General features: G+C 63.2%; 3 non-coding genes across 3 annotated transcripts in view; all 3 read left to right on the top strand.

Moving 5' to 3' along the window:
• The first annotated feature begins 6,695 nt into the window (after window positions 1-6,695).
• On the top strand, window positions 6,696-8,579 carry LOC140108837 (18S ribosomal RNA). The gene has a single exon (XR_011851292.1). It is a non-coding gene; the product is annotated as an 18S ribosomal RNA (ribosomal RNA).
• Window positions 8,580-9,735: 1,156 nt separating this feature from the next.
• On the top strand, window positions 9,736-9,889 carry LOC140108849 (5.8S ribosomal RNA). Its single transcript, XR_011851302.1, has one exon. It is a non-coding gene; the product is annotated as a 5.8S ribosomal RNA (ribosomal RNA).
• Window positions 9,890-10,327: 438 nt separating this feature from the next.
• The window catches only part of LOC140108843 (28S ribosomal RNA), a 4,357-nt gene continuing 4,350 nt past the window's right edge, over window positions 10,328-10,334 (top strand). The window contains exon 1 of the ribosomal RNA XR_011851298.1: window positions 10,328-10,334. This exon is cut by the window's right edge and continues 4,350 nt beyond it. This is a non-coding gene — a ribosomal RNA (28S ribosomal RNA).

Genomic DNA, 10,334 nt, shown 5'->3' with positions numbered 1-10,334 from the left:
AGCCAAGGGCGTACCGCGGGGCAGAGGGCGCATAAGCCACGCCGTCCCCGCTGTACAAGGTGCCGGTGGCCTGGCGAACCACCGGCGTAAGGCTAGCCAAGGGCGTACCGCGGGGCAGAGGGCGCATAAGCCACGCTCTCTCTCCATCCCACCAGAACAAGCGAAAAAATTTCAAAGTGTGGGAGAACCGGCTTCCCGACCGGTGGCACTCTGCCTCTCGCTGCCGCCCTCCTGGAAGCGTCCTCGGTCACTCGGTGTCCGGCAGATTTCAGAGCTCCGGAATGGTGAAAAAGAACCGGTGAGAGGGCGAATCCGGCTTCTCTCTGCCGGGCGAGGACCACCGCAGGCGGCAAGGGACGTCTGCCAGGAGACGGCGCTGCGGGCAGGCTTTAAAAGTGCATGGGGTTTTGGCCTCGGCGAAAGTCGAAAAAAATTTGCGGTCGGAGCTGTCTGCCCCGGCCGGGGAAGGCTCACCGCCGGCGGCTGCCAACCCCTGGCTTGCCCGCTGGATGCCCTTTCGGAGGCTGCTGAAAAAGAACTGTCAGGCGGGCACCTCTCGGAAGAACCGCAGACCAAAACGACCGGTAAAAATTTTGGGCGATCCGACCCTCAGTGCACCTTCGGCGGCAGAGAAAAGCAACAAAAACACCGGTCAAAGAAGGGAGGTTTTGGTCGACTCTGCCTGGTTTTTGCACAAAGTCAGATCCGTAATGCCAGCGGGACTGAGTCGCTTTTGCGTGCCGTGGTCCTGGAGGCCTGCTCGGACAGAGCGGTCCTTCGGGTCCCGCGGGAAGGGGCATTTCATGTTCCTCTGCGGGAGGTGGTCCATTTTCTGCGGGAAATGGCGAGCCCCATCGGCTACAAGAGTGTGTAGGTCCCGCTCAACAGTCTACGTCCTTAACCATCGGGGACTTTGTAGATTTTGGCAGAAATCGCCCCCCGCAGGTCCTAGCGGGAGGTCTCCGCGGCGGAGGCCGGAGAGGGCGCGAGGTGAGCGGCATGGTATGACTGGGTTCGTGCCGCTCACTGGTACCCGGAGCGTGGCGCCCTCCGGGTAAAAGGCTAGCCGGGGCGAGTAGGTGGGTTGACGGGCGCATAAGCCACGCCGTCCCCGCCGTACAAGGTGCCGGTGGCCTGGCGAACCACCGGCGTAAGGCCAGCCAGGGCGGACCGCGGGGCAGAGGGCGCATAAGCCACGCTCTCTCTCCATCCCACCAGAACAAGCGAAAAATTTTCAAAGTGTGGGAGAACCGGCGACCCGACCGGTGGCACTCTGCCTCTCGCTGCCGCCCTCCTGGAAGCGTCCTCGGTCACTCGGTGTCCGGCAGATTTCAGAGCTCCGGAATGGTGAAAAAGAACCGGAGAGGGGGCGACTCCGGCTTCTCTCTGCCGGGCGAGGACCACCGCAGGCGGCAAGGGACGTCTGACAGGAGACGGCGCTGCGGGCAGGCTTTAAAAGTGCATGGGGTTTTGGCCTCGGCGAAAGTCGAAAAAATTTTGCGGTCGGAGCCGTCTGCCCCGGCCGGGGAAGGCTCACCGCCGGCGGCTGCCAACCCCTGGCTTGCCCGCTGGATGGCCTTTCGGAGGCTGCTGAAAAAGAACTGTCAGGCGGGCACCTCTCGGAAGAACCGCAGACCAAAACGACCGGTAAAAATTTTGGGCGATCCGACCCTCAGTGCACCTTCGGCGGCAGAGAAAAGCATCAAAAATACCGGTCAAAGAAGCGAGGTTTTGGTCGACTCTGCCAGGTTTTTGCACAAAGTGTTGGCATCGTGCGGCGTCGCGCTTTGCCGTACCGTATCCCCAATGGAGCGGCGCCCGGCGGGGTAGGCTAGCCATGTGAGGTCGAGGGCGGGAGGACGGGACGTAAGCCAGGCCGTTCTCCACAAGAAATTCCGGACGCGGAGACCCCTTCTCCGCCCTACGGTCCCCAATGGGGTGGCGCCCGGCGGGTGAGGCTAGCCATGGGAGGACGGGACGTAAGCCAGGCCGTTCTCCACAAGAAATTCCGTACGCGGAGACCCCTTCTCCGCCCTACGGTCCCCAATGGGGTGGCGCCCGGCGGGTGAGGCTAGCCATGTGAGGTCGAGGGCGGGAGGACGGGACGTAAGCCAGGCCGTTCTCCACAAGTAAATTCCGGACGCGGAGACCCCTTCTCCGCCCTACGGTCCCCAATGGGGTGGCGCCCGGCGGGTGAGGCTAGCCGTGTGAGGTCGAGGGCGGGAGGACGGGACGTAAGCCAGGCCGTTCTCCACAAGTAAATTCCGGACGCGGAGACCCCTTCTCCGCCCTACGGTCCCCAATGGGGTGGCGCCCGGCGGGTGAGGCTAGCCATGTGAGGTCGAGGGCGGGAGGACGGGACGTAAGCCAGGCCGTTCTCCACAAGTAAATTCCGGACGCGGAGACCCCTTCTCCGCCCTACGGTCCCCAATGGGGTGGCTCCCGGCGGGTGAGGCTAGCCATGTGAGGTCGAGGGCGGGAGGACGGGACGCAAGCCAGGCCGTTCTCCACAAACTCCCAGCGGTAGAGTCTCGGCTCTCCGCTCTTTTGATCGATCTGACACAGCGCGATCCGGCGGGGCAGGGCACTTTGCTCGGTCAGGGGTATTGGCCCCGGCCGGTTTATGGTAAAGCGTTCCTTAGCCTCAGTCTTGGTCGCGCATCAATCCCCCGCTCCCCGTGAGCGGCTGTCGTCCTCTGCCTAAGGTTGTGTAGCGCGGTGCCAGTGTGGTCCTCGCACGGCCCCGCTCCTGCCACAGCGGTAGGACTCTCTGCTTCGGCTGAGGTTTGCTACGAAGCGTATGGAACGGGCGTACTCCACCGTACCGTGGGTGGGGGGCGGCGGCGTTGGCGGCGGCAGCGTCCAGCGCGGAGCTCCGGCTCCCGCGGCAGCGCCTCGCCTAGTGTCCCTCGGGCAAGTCCAATCGCCCCCCGCCCGGTCGGAGAGCGCAGACACACCTCTGTGTCCACGGTTTATTTCCGCAGCACGAAAAGGGACGGCTCCCGCCTGCTCCTCGCGGCGGCGACGAGGCTTAGACCCACCGTGGCGTATCCGCGGTAGGTATGCTCGTCGGTCGGAGGAGCGGTTGCGGTCGAGTGGTCCCCAGTGTACCCTGTTAGCGCTGCCCGCCTACGCCTGAAGAGCTGCGGACCGAGAAAAAGGTTCGCTCCGCTGCTGACGGCGAAGCGCGCGGCACGCCGCGGAAGAGGAGAGGGAGCGGTCGCCCCCGGGGCGGCTCCCCTCCGAGTCCGGCAGAAGCAGAGATTGTAGCGGAGGGGGGGGTTTCTAAATTCCCCGGGCGTGTTATCCCCAGCGGTAGCCTTTGAACTCTTCAACCGCAAGCACGATCGCACGTTCACAGCACCCGTCACTAGGAGCCGGGCCAGAGGCGGGCGGCAGACGAAACCGACATGAGCGCTTAAGGGTATTGCACCCCCGGCGCCCAGACCCTGGAAATTGAGTCTGCCCCCAAAGCCCACCCGCGTCCTCCTTGGCGCTCCCGGAGTACATGGTCGTAGATGGGCCATCGGTCGCTAATGCCAAACTGCGTCCCAGGGGTGCGTCCCCTCTGACCAACGGCAGACCCATCCCTCTCGCCAATCCGCGGATCCCCGCCAGGTCCCGAACAGGGCTCGTCCTTTAGCGTTTCAAATGCGCCCTCCCCGCCATACGAGGGGTTGAGGACCGTAGCCTTCCCTTACGAGAGGCACCAGGGGTGCGCCTGCTCGAGGGCCCGGCCGTGGGCGTAACGCTTGGGCCGCCCGGGGGAGTCGGTAGACCATGGGAGACCAACACTCGCACACGAACGTTGCCCGTGCTTTTGTGGAAGAGAGCTTCTTGCGAGGTTGTCGCTGCGGTGGCGCCCGGACAAACCCTATCCCTAAAACTTCTGGGGAATTGGCGTCTAAGCCTGCACCCTGCACGGTATCCCTGCACCCACGAAGGGGGCCGTGGAAGGCTTGGGGTCGCGCCGGCGAAACCGACCGGATGCCCGGGGTACTGAACCCCCGGGGTCCCACCCTGGAAATTGAGCCGTCCGACCCCGCCACGTCTTCCTAGTGCTCTCCTTGGCTCCCCCGCCTGTGGGCATCGTTAGGGGCTGCGGTCATCAGCGCCGGCTAAGCTTCGGCAACACGGCCGACCCACCCCTTCGGCGCCTGGGGGTGCCTGGTCCCAGTCCGGGCCGTTCCGTAGGGGCGGCTATCCCTTACATGAGGGACTCGGTGCGTCCGCTCGGGCTGCGGGGCTCCGGCTCCGACAGCCGGGGAGCTGGTTTTGACCGCGGGCCTCCACGGGAACCGGCAGGGACCGGACTAGGCGTCAAGCCGAAAATAACCCCGGCACCCTCTGCTTCCAAAGCGAGGGGACCTTTGGCCGAGCGGGGGCACCGGAAGCCGAACCGACCCCAACCCCTCTTCCTACCCCAGGGCTGGGCTGACCAATCCCCTGATCGGGTCTAAAATGGAAGAAGGGGATTCGAGGGAAGGGGCTGGCGGAAGGCAGTTGCCCGACGGAGTAGGCGAAGGCCAGGCCGTTTCCGAGTCCCGAGCAGAGGAGGGCGAACTCGGCTCTTCATCGACCGACGGCGAGGCGAGGGCGGTGGCTGCCGCGGGGAAGACTCCATTGCTCGTCAGCGCGCTAGGAGCGGGGCCGACTGGCTGCTCGGGGTATGGCATCCCCGGGGGCCCACCCTGGAAATCTTCGCTCCTCAGCCGCTGCAGGTTATAAGGTCCCGCCGCGCGTAAGCGCTCAACTCTCCGACCCACGGATGTCGAGCCCATGGTGAGCCGGCCGTTTCGTACGGGGAAAAGGGGTCCTCTGGCCCCACATCGATCGAGGGGGTTTAGATCCGCGGAGGCACGCACCGCGAGGCGAATCGCTGCTTTTCCCCAAGAGGTTAACCTTCAAACCACCGAGTAGGTTCGGGGCAGGGCCGACAGTCTGCACTGGGGTATTGCATCCCTGGTGGGGCGACCCTGGAAATCTCTGCCCCTTTCCACTCTTTCGGTTGGGCCTCTCGTCGGGGCGAGCGTAAGTCGGCAAGCAGACGTGGGAAGAGGCTTCTTACCGGTGACACTCCCTTCGTGAGAGAGGCAGGTACTCGCCCCGGACCCCGGTCCAAATCTGCGCGGGCCGGACGGCCTCGGCCCTAGCCGAAGGCCGCTCCCGCGAAGCCAGGGAGCCGAAAAAATAACCCCGACACCCTCCGCGACCTCGCGTGCTTCCAAAGCGAGGGGAACCTTTGGCCGAGCGGGGCACCCGAAGCCGAACCGACCCCAACCCCTCTTCTTACCCCAGGGCTGGGCTGACCAATCCCCTGATCGGGTCTAAAATGGAAGAAGGGGATTCGAGGGAAGGGGCTGGCGGAAGGCAGTTGCCCGACGGAGTAGGCGAAGGCCAGGCCGTTTCCAAATCCCGAGCCAGAGGAGGGCGAACGACGTTCTTCATCGACCGACGGCGAGGCTAGGGCGAGGGCGGTGGCTGCCGCGGGGAAGACTCCATTGCTTGCCAGCGTGCTAGGAGCGGGGCCGACAGGCTGCTCGGGGTATGGCATCCCCGGGGGCCCACCCTGGAAATCTTCGCTCCTCAGCCGCTGCAGGTTATAAGGTCCCGCCGCGCGTAAGCGCTCAACTCCCCGACCCACGGACGTCGAGCCCATGGTGAGCTGACAGTTTCGTACGGGGAAAAGGGGTCCTCTGGCCCCACATCGATCGAGGGGGTTTAGATCCGCGGAGGCACGCACCGCGAGGCGAATCGCTGCTTTTCCCCAAGAGGTTAACCTTCAAACCACCGAGTAGGTTCGGGGCAGGGCCGACTGTCTGCACTGGGGTATTGCATCCCTGGTGGGGCGACCCTGGAAATCTCTGCCCCTTTCCACTCTTTCGGTTGGGCCTCTCGTCGGGGCGAGCGTAAGTCGGCAAGCAGACGTGGGAAGAGGCTTCTTACCGGTGACACTCCCTTCGTGAGAGAGGCAGGTACTCGCCCCGCACCCCGGTCCAAATCTGCTCGGTCCGGCCGTCGTCGGCCCTAGCCGAAGGCCGCTCCCGCGAAGCCAGGCGATCCGAACCGAGGATCCGCGCGAGCCTTCTCCAAGCCCTCTGCCGGGCGCTGGTGTTGAAAGCGTAGCGGACCCTGTTCGCCGGAGCGATAGGAGCGGAGCACCGGTCCCGCAGGGTTGAAAGCTGGGTAGCAGCGCCGTAGCTTCCCTCCCAGCCTTCCCCCGGACCTGGCGCCCGATCCCCTCCGCTCCTCTGTGCGTTGGCGGGCGGCGCTGCATGGGTACGTCGCGACGGCTCCTATCGTCTCTCTCGCTTAACAGTGTGGAGAGGTGGTGGTGGAGCCGTCCGACACTCGAGGTGCTGAAGTTGAGCGTCCAATGCTTTCCTTCTATGCGCAGCCTACAGGAGCTGTCCGAGCTTCGGAGGTGCTGATGGAGGTGAGAGTCGAGCGCCACTTCTTGGCTGAACTGAGTGGGGAAAGCCAGCGACTGCGAGAGGGAGGGGAAGGGAAGGCTTTTTCGGGTCCTTGGAAGGGACCGAGAGCATCTTTCTTGCCCCCCTGCCCTAAGCTCCATCCAATGTTGTCTGCGAGGTCTTCTCCGGCGGCGGAGAAGCGCTGCGGTAGCAGCAGCAGCAACGAGCGTTCCCATTAGCTCACGGAGCCTGACTCCAAGAGTCTACCCCTCAGAGCTCGGCTACCTGGTTGATCCTGCCAGTAGTATATGCTTGTTTTAAAGATTAAGCCATGCATGTCTAAGTACTGACTATTCTTTACGGTGAAACTGCGAATGGCTCATTAAATCAGTTATGGTTCCTTTGATCGTTCCGCATTGATGATGTGCTACTCGGATAACTGTGGCAATTCTAGAGCTAATACGTGCCCAAGAGCGCTGCCCTCCAGGAAGGCGTGCATTTATCAGACTTAAAACCAATCCGGGGAGCCCTGGTCCGCGGCGGGTCTCCGGGCCCGCTGCGGCGCCAGCCCCGTCCTAGACTTGGCGACTCTAGGTGACCTCGGGCCGATCGCACGTCCTCCGTGACGGCGACGATCTATTCAGGTTTCTGCCCTATCAACTGTCGATGGTATCTAACCCGCCTACCATGGTGACAACGGGTAACGGGGAATTAGGGTTCGGTTCCGGAGAGGGAGCCTGAGAAACGGCTACCACATCCAAGGAAGGCAGCAGGCGCGCAAATTACCCACTCCCGACACGGGGAGGTAGTGACGAAAAATAACAATACAAGACTCTTTCGAGGCCTTGTAATTGGAATGAGTACAATTTAAATCCTTTAACCAGGATCCATTGGAGGGCAAGTCTGGTGCCAGCAGCCGCGGTAATTCCAGCTCCAATAGCGTAAGTTAAAGTTGCTGCAGTTAAAAAGCTCGTAGTTGGATTTCGGGGAAGGGCTGGCGGTCCGCCGAGAGGCGAGCCTACCGCCAGTCCCGGACCCCTGTCTCTCGGGCGCCCCCCGGGATGCGCTTCGCTGCGTGTCCCGGGGGCCCGAAGCGTTTACTTTGAAAAAATTAGAGTGTTCAAAGCAGGCCGTTCGCCTGAATATCGCAGCTAGGAATAATGGAACAGGACCTTGGTTCTATTTTGTTGGTTTTGAGAACTAGGGCCATGATTGAGAGGGACGGCCGGGGGCACCCGTACTGTGCTGCTAGAGGTGAAATTCTTGGACCGGCGCAAGACGCCCGAGAGCGAAAGCATTTGCCAAGAATGTTTTCATTAATCAAGAGCGAAAGTCGGAGGTTCGAAGACGATCAGATACCGTCGTAGTTCCGACCATAAACGATGCCGACCGGCGATCCGGCGGCGTTATTCCCATGACCCACTGCGCAGCCTCCGGGAAACCAAAGTCTTTGGGTTCCGGGGGGAGTATGGTTGCAAAGCTGAAACTTAAAGGAATTGACGGAAGGGCACCACCAGGAGTGGAGCCTGCGGCTTAATTTGACTCAACACGGGGAACCTCACCCGGCCCGGACACGGAAAGGATTGACAGATTGATAGCTCTTTCTCGATTCTGTGGGTGGTGGTGCATGGCCGTTCTTAGTTGGTGGAGCGATTTGTCTGGTTAATTCCGATAACGAACGAGACTCCCGCATGCTAAATAGTTACGCGACCCCCCGCGGTCCGCGTTCAGCTTCTTAGAGGGACAAGTGGCGCTTAGCCACGCGAGATCGAGCAATAACAGGTCTGTGATGCCCTTAGATGTCCGGGGCAGCACGCGCGCTACACTGAACGGCTCAGCGTGTGTCTACCCTGCGCCGGCAGGCGCGGGTAACCCGCTGAACCCCGTTCGTGATAGGGATCGGGGATTGCAATTGTTCCCCATCAACGAGGAATTCCCAGTAAGTGCGGGTCATTAGCTCGCGTTGATTAAGTCCCTGCCCTTTGTACACACCGCCCGTCGCTACTACCGATTGGATGGTTTAGTGAGGTCCTCGGATCGGCCCCGCGGGGGGACTCCTCGGAGCTCCTCTGCGGTGTTGCCCGAGAAGACGACCGAACTGTACTATCTAGAGGAAGTAAAAGTCGTAACAAGGTTTCCGTAGGTGAACCTGCGGAAGGATCATTACCGTCGAATGCATCGACAAACCCTCTCCCGTCCGGGCACGAAGCTTGGCGGCGACGAGCGGAGACGTCGACAGCATCAGCAGCGTTGAGCGAGCAACTCAGCGGCAGAGATGGAGGTGGGCGAGCCGGCAGAGCCAGCGGGTCCTTCCCGCCGGCAGAGCCAGCGGGTCCTTCCCCTGGCTTCTCCCCACCTCCGCTGAATCTCTCCGGCCCGACTCTGATGCCCTTGCGGGGCGAGAGCACTTCGATCCCGGCCAGGGGGCCGTCGGAGCGATGCCCTGGGAGGAAGGGAGATTAGCTACCTCTCCTTCCCCCATGGTGCGGTCGCCTCCTTCCCAGTGCGGGGTCGTCGACGCCGGCTCTCCCCCGTCCGGATCCCCGCTCGATCGTACGGTGGTCGAGTGGAGAAAAACTCCGGCTTCCCCTCTTGCCTTCGTCTCGGTGGGCGCGGTGAGGAGAAGGGGCGGTTGCGTGGCAAGGCACCGAGACAATAGCGGGGTTGACTCCGTCCTGGTGGCGAGTCGCCTGTGGAGGGATCGAAGAGGGAGGCGGGCGTCCGGAAGCCTGCACCCTCGCGCTCTCTCCAGACCAGCGCGACTCCTTGGGCGATGGCAGAGGACGGGGGCCCGGCGGAGGAAGCGACGCGCGGGGTGCCCGGGAGACCGTACTCTCCTCTCCCCGACGTCGCGTGAAGATCGGCTGGCGGCGCCGTGTTACCCAACGAAGAGCGGTGTGGCTGGCGGATGGTCCTCGATGAGGGGGCGAGGGAAGGCGGCGTAGCGCCTGGAGAATGGTAGGGTTCGGCGCGCGAGGACCCTCTGCCTCTCTCCACAGGTGCAGCGCCTGTCTTCCTCCTCTCCCCCGCTGTCGGGTCGACCACGCCGGTCTTTGCCGAAGGTCGATGGGGCTTGTCGCCAGACGCGCCTCCGCCGGGTGAGCTGCGTTCCAGTGGCGGCCCCCGGTCCCCCACGAGCGGCGCGCAGGGGACTGGGCTCCTGCACCCGCCCCAGGCGGTGTGCCGCGGAGGCTCTTCTCCCAGGCGTCGCTCTTTGGACAACGTCCGCTCGGCTTCGGCCGTGTGCACACGAATGTAGCGGTGCCGTACATCTGACGAGGACGAGCTGGCCGTCTGTAAAAACCAGCGTGTGAAAACGAGCCACTCTTAGCGGTGGATCACTCGGCTCGCGCGTCGATGAAGAACGTAGCTAGCTACGAGAATTAATGTGAATTGCAGGGCACATTGATCATCGACACTTCGAACGCACCTTGCGGCCCCGGGTTACTCCCGGGGCTACGCCTGTCTGAGGGTCGCTTCTCATCGATCGCCGCCCCGTCGAGGGCGAGCGCCGCTGGGGTTCAGTCGCAGGGGCTTTCACGGCTACCCACGCCGTGTTCGCTCCTTCGTCCCCCTAAAGTCAGACTCTCTCCTTTGAGACCCTCTCCAAGGGGTCCGGCGCGCACGGTCGACACCTGCCGCCGGCGCCCCTGCTCGGACCGACGGCGACCACGGACGGACACGTTCGCGGCCGGCGGTGTTCCCTGCGCGAGGCTGTCTGCGCTTGCCCGTAGGCTTGGACTGCTTCTCGTCCTTGGGATCTCGCTCCGCTCGTATTCCCCCGAAAGGTGAAGCTTCGTTGCCGGGTAAGGAGAGGTGAGAAGGGACGGAGGGATGCAGGTGAAAGGGGGGCGGATGGTGGGGGGTGGCGGCTACGCTACCCTCGCCTCTTCCCTCCGCACCACCCACCCCTTAGACCTC

The sequence above is a fragment of the Engystomops pustulosus genome, unplaced genomic scaffold, assembly GCF_040894005.1.
Source record: "Engystomops pustulosus unplaced genomic scaffold, aEngPut4.maternal MAT_SCAFFOLD_188, whole genome shotgun sequence".
In the NCBI taxonomy this organism is placed as follows: Eukaryota; Metazoa; Chordata; class Amphibia; order Anura; family Leptodactylidae; genus Engystomops; species Engystomops pustulosus.
The sequence above is the reverse complement of the archived record's forward strand: the minus strand, read 5'-3'. Positions and strand labels throughout refer to the sequence as shown.